General features: G+C 43.5%; 1 long non-coding RNA gene across 1 annotated transcript; it reads left to right on the top strand.

The window, feature by feature from the left end:
• Positions 1-7897: 7897 nt before the first annotated feature.
• LOC115084181 lies at positions 7898-13433 on the top strand. The gene is made up of 3 exons (XR_003854498.1): positions 7898-7963; positions 8699-8789; positions 13349-13433. It is a non-coding gene; the product is annotated as an uncharacterized LOC115084181 (long non-coding RNA).
• The last annotated feature ends 437 nt before the right edge of the window (positions 13434-13870 follow it).

Genomic DNA, 13870 nt, shown 5'->3' with positions numbered 1-13870 from the left:
ACAGCTCCTCCTCCGGCGAATCATCCGGAGAAGAACTTCGGGCACCTCGGACACGGGGTCAGTCCCGCCGGGGCCGTATTGCTGTTGCCTCCACGGATCCTGGACATTTGGCTCGCACTCACGGCTCAGACGACTCTGCATTGAATTCTGGACCATCTGCCTCTTCACGCTATTCTTCAATAGCATCTACTTTTTTAGACTCGGGGCACCCGCAGCCGAAATCAGACACCCGACAACTTCGACCGCGAGGGATGGTGCCTTCTCAGAACAGTTCACAGACTCGGGTAGTCCGTCCACCACGGTCTCAGGCGGACCTCTGGCAATGAAGGATGAAACTGTTTTCAACCTTTCTTCACGTCAGCTCTCTCCGCTGGAATTACAATTACTTCACAGGGGGCTCTCATTTGTCCCTACCAGTAGAGGGGATAACTTTGATCTTTTAGTTCATGTCCACAGATTTTTTCGGAGATTGAAACTCAAATTATTTTTTGAGGACTCCTTACCATCATCAGATATGTCTGTGGTTCACCCGAGATCAAAATGGACCCCTCCGGGGGTGGTTGATGTATCTTTAGGGGCATTTGAGCGCCTAGTATGTAGAGATGTGAACCTGATTTGCTCACAAAAACCATACATTAGATATAACCTGCCAAAAGATGAGGCTCGAGCCATTGGGGAATTATCTAAAGATTACTCCATTGTGATTAAGCCAGCAGATAAGGGGGGTGGTATAGTGGTGCTAAATAGATCTGACTATGAAACTGAAGTGCTGAGACAACTGGGAGACATGTCTTTTTACACCCCACTACCTGCGGACCCCACGGAGGCTTTGCTCCTGGAGATTAAATCTATAGTACAAATGGCTTTAGACGCACGTATCATTACGAACAAAGAGGCTAGATTTTTAGTAGCATCCCATCCAGTTATGCCACTGTTTTATACCCTTCCAAAGGTGCATAAATCCTTGACAAATCCTCCGGGTCGCCCGATAGTCTCTGGCATAGGCTCCTTATTAGAGCCGTTGTCCCAGTTTGTGGACGTTTTCTTAAAACCACTTGTACCTTGTATTAAGTCATATGTGAGGGATTCCTCTCACTTTATGTCTATGTTGGAACAGTTAGAGATTACCCAATCCAACTTGTTTCTTATTACCCTCGATGTGGTTTCCCTTTATTCCAACATACCACAACTTGAGGCACTGATAGTGATTGAGAGGGCATTGAACACTCGCCCAGTCCCACACCGGGTCACTACCGCTTTTTTGGTACAATTGGCAGAGATAGCGTTGACAAAAAACTTTTTTCAATTTAAGGACCAAATTTACCAACAAAATAAGGGGACTGCGATGGGGGCGACAATGGCCCCGAGTTTGGCGTGCCTGTATATGGACGACTATGAAACATCTAAGATTTATACGTCGGATTGGTCTTCTTTTATTAATTCCTGGTTTCGTTACATTGACGATATTTTCATTATATGGACGGGTACTGATATACAGTTTTATGTATTTTTTGACTGGGTTAATTCTTTGAATCCCCACATTCAATTTAATTACAATATTCATCCCACACATATTTCTTTTTTGGACGTCTCCATTCTCTGGATGGGGGACCATTTTCAGACCTCACTGTACCGTAAAGACACTGATCGGAATACGTTACTGGCATATAATAGCTGCCATCCTCGGGCTCTTCGTGAGAATATCCCGACGGGGCAATTTCTAAGATTGCGTCGCCTTTGCTCAAATCGCACTGACTTTCTCTCACAAGCTCAAATTCTATCGGCCCGGTTCAAGGCAAGGGGCTATCCTCCTCGGGTCATCAAAAAAGCGTTTAAACGCGCATTATACACGCACCGGGAATGGCTCTTTATATCCCCCACGGCCACTGAGGATACATCGCTGAACTGCATCCTTCCATTCTCTATAGTTGGGAGGACTGTAGTTAATATGATTAAGAGACATTGGGCAGCCCTTTCCCTTAACACTCTGATGCACGGATCACTTCGGTTCACTTTTAAGAGAGGGACTAATTTACGGGACCGACTGGTTCATACAGCAAGTCGCCCTAGTGATCCGAGATCTGATAGGAGGGGTCAGCATTCCCCTTGCGGTCATTGCGCTATGTGTCGACATACAGAACCTCTGAGGGAATTTGTACACCTCAAAACTGGACGGGTATTTAAGCTGTTTTCCAATACTGACTGTACAACTAGAGGGGTGGTCTATGTGGTTAAATGTCCTTGTCCTTTGTTATACGTGGGTAAAACCTCGCGTATGATAAAAACAAGGATTATAGAGCATTGCTGTAATATCAGATCCTCCAGGATTGACGAGCCTCTTGTATCACACTGGCTCCAGGCTGGCCATTCCATCGATGCTCTCTCCTTCCTGGTCCTGGAGGTGGTCGCATGTCCCCAACGAGGGGGAGACTTTTCCGGGATGCTAGGACGGAGAGAGCAGCGCTGGATTTTCATATTGGATTCAGTTTTCCCCAATGGCTTAAACAAGGAGATTGAATGGTACCAATTTTATTAATAGCCTATTAATTCGACATGTGTGTGGCTGTGCGCTCCGGCGTTCTCCAGCTTCTCGCGAGAGGTTTTCCTTTCGCGCCTTTTTTCCTTTTAAATGGCTGTCATTGCTATAGGGCGCTCGCGCTCCTGTGATCTCTTTAAAGGTATGTACCTGTTACGTCACATCTGTATATATATATGTCTTGCAGCCTATTTTGTTCCATTCTTGATATGTATCGTTTTATTGTAGATCATAATATACTGCGGTCCCTCCTGATGCAGTTCACACGAAACACGGACCGTGTCGGGGGACAAGTATTTAAAATATTCTTTGTTTACCTGAAGGAGTTGCCGTATTGAATGAACTATGAAAATTTAGTTATATAATAAATACACGTTTGAATTTTGAATGGAACTTCATTTTCTGTCCTGCACCTGTCTAGATGAATACTTGCTTATGTGCAAGGTTGGCTTCTGTTGATTGTTTGGTAATTGAAATATCCCATTATTATTGCACTGCCAAATTGGTTAGCTTCCCTGATTTCTCTTGGCATATCATCATCTGTCTGACCATTTTGTCCAGGTGGACGGTAGTATACTCCTATCACTATACTCTTACCCAACACACATGAGATTTCTACCCATATAGATTCTACTGGGCATTTAGTCTCTTGTATGATCTTTATCCTGTTGGACTCTATACCCTCCCGGACATAAAGTGCCAACCCCCCACCAAGTTGATCCTCCCTATCATTGCAATATAATTTGTACCCTGATATAGCACTGTCCCATTGGTTATCCTCCTTCCACCAAGTCTCTGTGATGCCAATTATGTCAATCTCATAATTTGCTGCTATACACTCTAACTCTCCCATCTTACTACTTAGACTTCTGGCATTGGCATACAGAGATTTCAAAGTGTGTTTTTTGTTTGTATTAACCTGTTTTTCAGTTGTTAGGGATAGTTCGGAAATCATTAGCTTCGGTTATTTTTTACATATAGGCACATGGACTATGTTTGCTTTTAATGGAACCTCTCTGTTGGGATGCTCTAACTCTCCTGTTTCATTAGTATCCTTCAAGGATACATTTCTCCAAACCATGCACTGCTGAGTGACTGTCTGCTTTCCCCCTGGTTCTAGTTTAAAAGCTGCTCTATCTCCTTTTTGAAAGTTAGTGCCAGCAGCTTGGTTCCACTCTGATTAAGATAGAGCCCATCCTTTCGGAAAAGTCTCCCCTTTCCCCAAACGTTTCCCCAGTTCCTTACAAAGCTGAATCCCTCTTCCCTGCACCATCGTCTCATCCATGCATTGAAACTCTGGAGCTCTGCCAGCCTCTGGGGACCTGCACGTGGAACAGGAAGCATTTCAGAGAATGCCACCCTAGAGGTTCTGGATTTCAGCTTCCTACCTAAAATCCTAAATTTGGCTTCCAGAACCTCTCTCCCACATTTTCCTATGTCGTTGGTGCCCACATGTACCACGACAGCTGGCTCCTCCCCAGCACTGTCTATAATCCTATCTAGGTGACGCGTGAGGTCTGCCACCTTCGCTCCAGGCAGGCAAGTTACCAGGCGGTCCTCACATCCACTGGCCACCCTGCTATCTACATTTCTAATAATCAAATCACCAACTATGATGTCCGGCCTAACCCTTCCCTCCTGGGCTGTAGCCCTGGGAGACTTGTCCTCAGTGCGAGAGGACAATACATCACCTGGAGAGCAGGTCTTTGCTACAGGATCACTTCCTGCTACACCAGGGTGATGTTCTCCTACTGGGAGACCTTTCTGATCCAAGTCAGCACTGGGGCTGCCAGACTGGATTTGGGACTTGGCTACTATGTCCCTGAAGGTCTCATCAATGTACCTCTCTGACTGCCTCAGCTCCTCCAAGTCTGCTACTCTAGCCTCCAGAGATTGTACTTGTTCCTTGAGAGCTAGGAGCTCTTTGCATCGAGTGTACACATGCAATCTCTCACCAGCGGGTAAAAAATCATACATGTGACAATGCAAAAGACTGGAAAGCCTCCCTCTTGCTACTGGACTGCTGTCTTCATCTTAGTTTTATTGAGTTCCTAGTTAAGTTTAAGTTTAGGGTACTAAGGGAGTTGGAATGAGAGTACTTTAAGTTTACAGGTGAATTTACTAATTAATCAGCTAGTGTCCTACAAGGGGATGATTAAACTTTTATTAAACATTTTATTTATGTTCTTATGTTCTTTTATTAAACATTTATTTATGTTCTTATGTTCAGAAACTCTGTTTATTGTAACGCCTTAACCGCGACAGTTTTGTTCTATGGAAACCAACCTGATTTGATACTTGTATTGAGAAGGTCGGTATATAAAAATCCTAAATAAATAAATAAAAAAATAAGGGCTGGTACAATAGTATGATCTAGATAAGACCCTGATTGATTTTTAATGAGAAAGTGTCTCATGCCTAAAAAATCAAGGGTTGGTTGGGTGGGAAAGACAGACACTAGAATTAACTATCTCTGGCTTGCTTATTACCTCAGACACACACAAACTAAAGAATATATCCCTTAATTTCACCTTTCTCCAAACGTTTATGAGCCCAAACATTTCTGAAAGCTATACTTACCAATCCTCTTTAACCACCATTAAATTAATCTTCACTCAGTTAATTGGAGCGTTTGAGAACGGCGCATGCTTCTGATCCTCCTCTACTGCAAAGGGTACGGGGCCTCTGGAAGCTGGGGCTGTGGTAGTCAATCCCTGGATCGTTTGCAGTGATCTCTGAACTCCTCTCCCGGGGGATGCTGGGAGCAGTAAACAGATGAGCCTTCCAGTCCTCCTCTACTGCAAAGGGTGCGGGGCCTCTGGAAGCTGGGGCTGTGGTAGTCAATCCCTGGATCGCTTGCGGTGACCTCTGGACTCCTTTCCCGGGGGATGCTGGGAGCAGTATGCAGATGAGCCTTCCAGTCCTCCTCTACTGCAAAGGGTGCGGGGCCTCTGGAAGCTGGGACTGTGGTAGTCAATCCCTGGATCGCTTGCGGTGACCTCTGGACTCCTCTCCCGGGGGATGCTGGGAGCAGTTTGCAGATGAGCCTTCCGGTCCTCCTCTACTAGCTTAACTAGGCTCATGGCTTGCTTATTGTTCAGTGATTATGGCTCTCAATGATTCCAGATCAGCTAAGCTAAGCTTATAATCAGTTATTTGATTTACCCAGCCTGGAGGAGCCACATCCTCTTAACCAAAATGCCGAGACATGGACAGGATTATGGGAAGAGAATATGTGCAAGCTCTTCCAATATGGCTTTCTTTTTTCCTGCTCTGAGTATCACCCGGGCCTCTGACCCCCCCCCCCCCCCTGCCTCCCCCATCATTCAATGTGAGAATGTGTTTGCCTGAGAGGGATATATGTGGAAAATGTTCTGAAAAACAGTCCTATCAGAGTTCTGCAATTTAGGACTTTTTCAGTCAAAGTCCTATTGTCAAGATTTTGACATAATTCATTTGTGAAGTGATATTTCACTGTAAGTCAGTAGCAGTAGTTAGAGGGATGTCACATGCACATCTCCTAGCCTGAAACTCTGAGTCATCTTTTCAATAGTCATTTAATTACCTTCATAATAGGGGACCTGATAACCTTTTCAGTCTTTCTCTGACTTCCAGAAGTGCTGGCTTATGTTACATTGCTGCATTGCCCTTTTCCCTGCTGCAGTTCATTTCAGTATGAACATGCTCTTTTTTCCCCTACTGAAAGATGTGTTTCAGGGGGTTACACTTGGAGCTACTAGTCCTGCTTTGATGATGATATCCAGATACTGCTCTCATGCCTCTTCTTGACTCATTTGAGGACAGAGGCCGGATGACATCATTGGAGCTCTCCAAGCAAGGCCTATTTCCGGGGATTTCCAGTTGTATCAAAAAAACAAATTAGTTTCTTTATGGTAGTGGGGAGGTTAGAGATTTTCAGGTCTAACTGAGAATCAGATGCCCTATGTATAGGGGCAGATTTTCAAAGCCCTATGCTCGCTGGGCCTATTTTCAAAAGGTCCGGTGGCACGTGTAAAGCCCTGGGACGCGTGTAAGTCCCAGGGCTTGAAAAAAGGGGCAGGGTGTGGGCGGGGCAGGGTGGTCCGGGGATGGGACAGGGCCGCAGCCTCCAGGCACAGCGGCCATTTGGCGCTGTGCCCGGGATCGCGAGCCAACCATTGGCTGGCGCGCGCAACTTATGCCTGCCTGGGGGCAGGCGCAACTTATAAAATAAAGGTTGGGGGGGTTTAGGTAGGGCTGGGGGGCGGGTTAGGTAGGGAATGGGAGGGGAAGGTGGGCAGGGCAGAAGGAAAGTTCCCTCCGAGGCTGCTCCGATTTCGGAGCAGCCTTGGAGGTAACGGGGAAAGCCAGCAGGTCTCCCAAGGGCTCGGCGCGCGCAAAGTGCACTATTGTGCACCCCCTTGCATGCACCGACCCAGGATTTTATAACATTCGCGTGGCTTTGCATGTTTGTTATAAAATCGCGCGTACATTTGTGCGTGCCGGGTTGCGCGCACAAATGTACGCCCATGCATAGGTATTAAAATCCGGCCCAGAATGCATGCTTGTAAAAATGGGATATAAATGAATGTGGTAAAGAGCTCATTGCCTTTGAAGCTCCATGGCACCTAGGATCCTTTTGTCAAAAAAGTGTTATGGGTTGGGACAGGGAAAATGGACTCACAGAAAGCTTATAGCAAAAGTGTCGAGGAGTAGACTAGTGGTTAAAGCAGCAGGCTACAACGCAGGGAAACAAGGGCTCAAAGCCTGCTGTTGCTCCTTGTGATGTTGGGCAAGTCACTTTATCCTCTGTTGCCTCAGTTACAAAATTAGATTGTAAGCCCTGTGGGGATAGGGAAATACCTCTAGTACCTGAATGTAATCTGCTTTGTTGTACAATGTACAGCCAAAAAGAGTGGAATATAAAAAATCTAAATAAATAACTTGTATAGATCAATTATAGAAGGTTTATTGCATGAAACAGCTATATTCATTGCAGCTTTTTCCATGATATTTTTTATGGCACTGTGTGTAATCTAATTAGTTTCCCTGTTGAGGTCAGAACCTTATAAAGGGGGCATACAGTTGGGGGGTATAGAATGGACAAATAGGTCAGTTAGGGTGAGGATAAGAAGGTCCAAGACAGATCAAGAAGGGAAAGGAGTATGAGTTATACTGCAGAGGCCTTTGGTTGTGTTAGATGCCTAGTAACAAATAATAGAGCTTTCTTAGAGATAAGAAAAAAAGGGTTTCCTTTCAGTCCCACAGAGCTAGGCAAAAGTTAACAAGGTTCCACTTTGCAGTAGCATTACACTAATTGATCCAGCAGTATTAAGAAGATGTTGTGGGCTTGATGTATATAAATTTGGTACTTATTCTTTTCAGATTGGTGTGGCCACATGTGTAATCTCTGTGGATGGCTGAGGATCGGATTAAGAGGATTGAAAGGTGGGCTTCAGGCCAATTCAGGAATTATGTTAGACAAGAGATGTAAGGATCACTAACATAAAGACTAGCAGAGTGGCACTGTTGTCAAGAACAGTTCACTAATAGATGCTAATTGTAGTCACACCCCTAGGTGTAATACCTGTTGGAGAAATGGACCCCTACTGTTGAAGAATGGTTGATGCTGCCTAGTGAGCAAGCCCACTAAGCTCACCCCATCGACTGGCAAAGAAACTCTATGGCGGGACCGACTGGAGCTTTGCCTATATCAGCCTCGTTCCTTGCAGGTTGAGCCTTTGGGTTCCAGGGGCTGGCAGGTCTTAGGTGGGTCCCTAGGGCAATCCAAGAGAATAGTCTAGGCAAGCATGGGTTGAGGCACGTGGCAAACAACAGAATGGGTAACAAACTAGAGGTCTCGACAGACAGCAGAAGGATGGAGGCCAGGCTGGGGTCAGAATCCAGATTTTTCTTGTATTGGCATTGAGGCCACAGTAGTCTATACAAGGACACAGGGGCCTGTCTTTTTTCCCAATGGAAAAGAATCCAGCCCTGGCAGGGGATGAGGAGGGGTAGATAAATCCCCTGTTCAGGTTCTCTTGAATATACTTAGACATGGCTTCTGTTTTGGGTGCTGACAGTGGATAAACTGAACCTCTGGATGGCAATTTACCAGGAAGCAGTTCTATAGGACAATCATAAATTTGATGTGGTGGTAACATCTCGGCATGTATTTTGCAGAAGACATCCTGGAAGTCAGAGTAAAGGCCTGGTAGGCTGGGCTTCTGAGTCAGCCTGGGACCTGGGAAAAGGTCTCTAGAGAAGCAGTTGCGTAAGTACTTAGGTACAGCACTGAATGAGGTCATTATTATAGCAAATGCGAAGAACGCGCCCTCTATTTCAAAAATAAAATATCAAACCTCCTCCTACACTTTCCTGCCAACCCCTCTCCAGCCAATCTGCTCCCCAAAAATCCCAACCTCAAATTTGAGTTTCTCGACTTAACCTCCGCCAAGGAAATCAAATCCATTAAAAAAAAAAAATCAAACCTGCTACATACACCTCTGACACTATCCCCACTAAAGCACTCCTTTCCATTCTCTCCATCATCACGAAACCCCTGTCCGACATAATCAACTGTTCCCTCTCCCATGGCAAAGTCCCAGACCCCCTCAAACTTGCTGTTGTCAAGACTCTTCTCAAAAAACCTACCCTTGACCCCACCAACCCTTCAAACTACCGTCCTATCTCTAACCTTCCCTTCATAACTAAAATTATGGAAAATATAGTCAATTCACAGTTCTCTGACTATCTGGAAGACCATAATATTCTCCACCCCTCTTAATTTGGCTTCCGGAAGTCTCGTAACATGGAAAACCTATTACTTTCACTGACTGACACTCTCCTCAAGGGCATGGACCACGGACAATCCTTTATCCTTGCCCTTCTTGATATTTCATCTGCCTTCAACACTATCAGTCACAAAATCCTCCTCACCCGCCTAACTGAGATTGGCATCTCAGGCACAGCCATCCACTGGTTCTCTTCCTACCTCAATAATAGAGGCTACGCTGTAAAAATTGCAAATTCCGAATCATCACACATCCCCCTTACCCAAGGCAACCCACAGGGCTCTTCACTATCCTCCACACTCTTTAATACTATACCTGTTACCTCCTCTCCGACCTTGGTCTTAAGTTTTTCTTATATGCAGACGATGTCCAAATCCTCATCCCTATCCAAAAATCCCTCACCAAATCTCTTAAGTTTTGGGAAACTTGCCTCGTCTCCATTAACTAACCGATCTGATATGGTTGTCAACCATGAAGGTTGGAATAGAAAAGTGTTAAATAAATAAATAAATAAATACTCTCTAACCTCCACCTTGCTTTAAACTCCTCCAAAACTGAACTCCTCATCATTTCACAGGTTAAATCACAGGTTAAAGCACATTATGCTCTAACCTAAATTCCTTTTGTATTATGTTATAATTCCTCCTGCCTTTCTTTCTTCCAGCTTTAAGCTTCCCAAGTTTTTTACTCCTTGTTAAATGTAACTTTGCCTTATTCACCTCTCTTGTTAATTACTATTTTATTTATTGCTTCAGTTATACCCTTGTTCTATGTAAACCGATCCGATATGGTTATTACTATGAAGGTCGGTATAAAAAAGTGTTAAATAAATAAATAAATAAATTTCAAATCACCCTGACCGGATGCCACAATCTGCTTGTGACCTCACCCTTCCCTCAAATGCTTTTCCCTACTTCGTGCGAGATCTCGGTGTCTCCCTAGACCACCAACTAAACTTCAAAAACCACATTAACACAATCATAAAGGAAGGATTTTTCAAGCTCCATATCCTCCCCACTCCGTTCGCAAGACTTCCGCACAGCCCTTCCACCAGAGAAAGAGCCCTATCCATTGCAGGCCCCTCCCTCTGAAACACTATGCCACTTGAGCTCCGACTAGAACCATGCATTTGGAAATTCAAAACATGGGTTAAAACATGGTTCTTTAAAATGGCCTACCTTGATCCGGAATCTACGTAGTCCCCCTGCTCCTTCTACTTCAGAGAAAGAGCCCTTGTCATTAACGTACTCATAGCCTTCTCCTTTATTCCTTTAATTATACTCTGTTTTGTCTCCCATTTCTCTGCACCACCTTATATACCCCCTTTTATATCCCTATACCCCTTTTATTTACCCCCTCCGCTATCCTTTAAACCTTACTTTTTCCCTATAACAACCCTGGTAGTCTATATATAATTTCCTTTCTGAACTCATAATTTGTAATGTCATATATAGTGTCTCTTGTTAAAGATAATGTATATTATTGTATATAATACTTTTTGTTATTATTGTATATAATACTTTTTGGCGTGTATAATTTATATAAGGTTATCCACAGTGTATAAGGTTATACACAGTCGCTTACTGAGTGTATAATTTGCAATGCTACTTATTATGTTCTTCTGTTGTTTTCCATAAGGTACTGTTCCTTTTTTCCTCTTCCTGTTTTTCCCTCTCTTCTCTCGCCCCTTCTTTCTTCCTATCTGCTCCCTCTTCCCCCCACCCTGGTTTTTTTGTAATTTCCTCCTTCAGTTATATTATAAACCGGCATGATGTACCCACAAATGTCAATATATAAAAACTAATAAATAAATAATTCCATGGACAGACGTCTAGAGCAGATACCATCCCTGCTGCATGCAGTAAGTTCTGTACCAGCACTTCATCTCATCTTAATACATCTCGGTGGCAATGATCTGGATAATTTCAAAGAGGTCAAGTTGATACTATGTATTAAGAGAAATACCACACTTTTTCCCCAGGGCAAAGTTCGTATGGTCCATCATTATCCAAAGGCAAATCTGGAGAAGCGATATTGACAGGATAACTTTGAAATAGCTCTGTGCACACCCATATACATGGGTACATGAAAATCTACCCCTGTATTTTATAAGCTGTGCATATGATATATGCAGGTTATAAAATTCATGCAAATATACCCTGCAACATCCATGCGCATATAAAGTAAACACGCAATTACATATTGTATTTATCTGCATAAATTCCAACTTATTCAGCTAAGTAGTGGCATTTATCTGCAAAGCTCCTGCTTAGCCAGATAAATCAGAATTTATCCAATAAGTAGCACGCAACTGCTATATTCGCCTGTTTTTTCATCTAACTTTAAAAACATATGCGTGGAGATTTTACCTGCATAATTTACACGCATATAACCCGCAGAGTTTTACGCAATTTTAATTCAGGAGATTTTCCAACATGCATTGCACACAGCAATGAAATTACTAGTTTTACCAGTCAGCCGTACCACTTTGCCCAGTCTGCCTGCAGGTAGCCGAGACCCTTCTGGCTCTTCAGCCCCCAACTCTCCCTCCATTTCACCCAGAAACCCACCCAGTCAGTATTTCACTTTTAAGGCGTTTATGGTCATTTACTCCAGATAAAAAGCAGGTGTAAATATATGCGAATAAGCTCCTAAATCTGCATGCATACATTGCTTATAAAATAGCGACTTGCACGCGTACATGTTGACCCCGCCCCAGCCCACCCCTTTTGTACATGCGCAGATTTACTTGCGGTCCCTTACTTATGCATGTATTTTGGGGTTTATAAAATAACATTTATGCGAGTATTTGTTATTTACTTACTCACCGATATGCTGATTTTTACGTGCGCAGCCTTTGAAGATTCACCTTTTAGATAGGCAATTGCAGTCCTGGAGGGGCCACCAACAGATATGGTTTTCAGGATATGTACAATGAATTTGCATTAGATATTTGCATACAGTGGAGGTAGTGCATGCAAATCTACCTCATGCATATTCATTATGGATATCCTGAAAGCCAGATTTGCTGGTGGCACTCCAGGGCCAGAGTTGCCTATCCCTGATTTAGAAGAATGATAGTGAATTAGGAGATTGTGAAATTTGTCATCATGCTTGGAGGTCTAGCAGTGATGCATGAACTAATAACACAGGACTGTGAGTTTATATAGACCTGTTGGCATTAATCTGTCGGATGTTTTGTTAAGCACATATCATGATGTACTGGAGGCAGGTTTCTTTTTGTCAAAAGGCTGCAACAAACAGGGCATGAGCTAAGACAAGTGAAGGATAGCTGTCCTAGCTTTTGGCAGGGAAGTGCTAGGGACCCCGGTTTAATATAGGATTGCAACTGGCAGTGGATAAGTAAAATGCCCAGTTTTAACTTGCTTAGAGTGTTTTTGAAGAGCAACAGGCGGCCTGCAGGGTGAATTTGTAATGTGAAAGCCCTAGCATTAAATGCAGATCAGCACAGCCAGGCTTGCTGGCAGGCTGGAAGTACAGCATTGAATAGATACTGTATTGCCAAGCCCACTGGCAGACTGCAGATTAGTTAGAAGACCTAGTGGAAATGCAGCCATCTGTAGCCAGGATTGTCTGACAGGATCTGTCTGGCAGGTTGACAGCAGGCTTGTAACAAGCTGCAACACCAGGAATTGGGGAATGAGTGTATGATGTGCAGTATTGGTTTATTGCTGAGCCAAAGGGGGAAGAGTTAAGTTTATGCATTTGAATTTATCTGTATGTTAAATAATGCTGTAGCCATTTTATTTCCACTTATGCATCCATGTGAGTTATTTGGGGTTTAAAGAGGGGGTAGTGAGGCAGGGCTCAAAGGGTCCAAGGATGGAAAGCAAGTAGTGACCTACTATGCCAATTTTATGCTGAAAGGTGCGATTTAGCAAAACCATTATTTAAGGGATAATTCATATCACAGCAGAAATTAAGCTATTGGTGGACAGAAGTACTTTGAGACATGTCTTTATATGGTGACTTGGACAGCATTCAAGATTTTTACTTTACAATATTTTTTTTCTCCCAGATTGTACCACTGCTTCTGGTTTCTGATGATACCATGAGCATATGAGACCAACATGTGATGCTGAGAGGGGATGCCTGTGCTTGGAAGATGTCCTATATCGTTTTCTATCACTTTGAAACAAAACGATAGAAAAACAAAATATAGGGTTTTTTAAAATGTTTGTTTTTGCAAATAGTGTGTACTAAATAATTTATTTACTTATATATAAGAACATAAGAACATGCCGCACTGGGTCAGACCAAGGGTCCATCAAGCCCAGCATCCTGTCTCCAACAGTGGCCAATCCAGGCCATAAGAACCTGGCAAGTACCAAAAAACTAAGTCTATTCCATGTTTCTATTGCTAGTAATAGCAGTGGCTATTTTCTAAGTCAACTTAATTAATAGCAGGTAATGGACTTCTCCTCCAAGAACTTATCCAATCCTTTTTTAAACACAGCTATACTAACTGCACTAACCACATCCTTTGGCAACAAATTCCAGAGTTTAATTGTGCGTTGAGTAAAAAAGAACTTTCTCTGAT

This window comes from Rhinatrema bivittatum, chromosome 2 (assembly GCF_901001135.1).
Source record: "Rhinatrema bivittatum chromosome 2, aRhiBiv1.1, whole genome shotgun sequence".
NCBI lineage: Eukaryota > Metazoa > Chordata > Amphibia > Gymnophiona > Rhinatrematidae > Rhinatrema > Rhinatrema bivittatum.
This window is presented reverse-complemented; position numbering and strand designations above follow the sequence as displayed.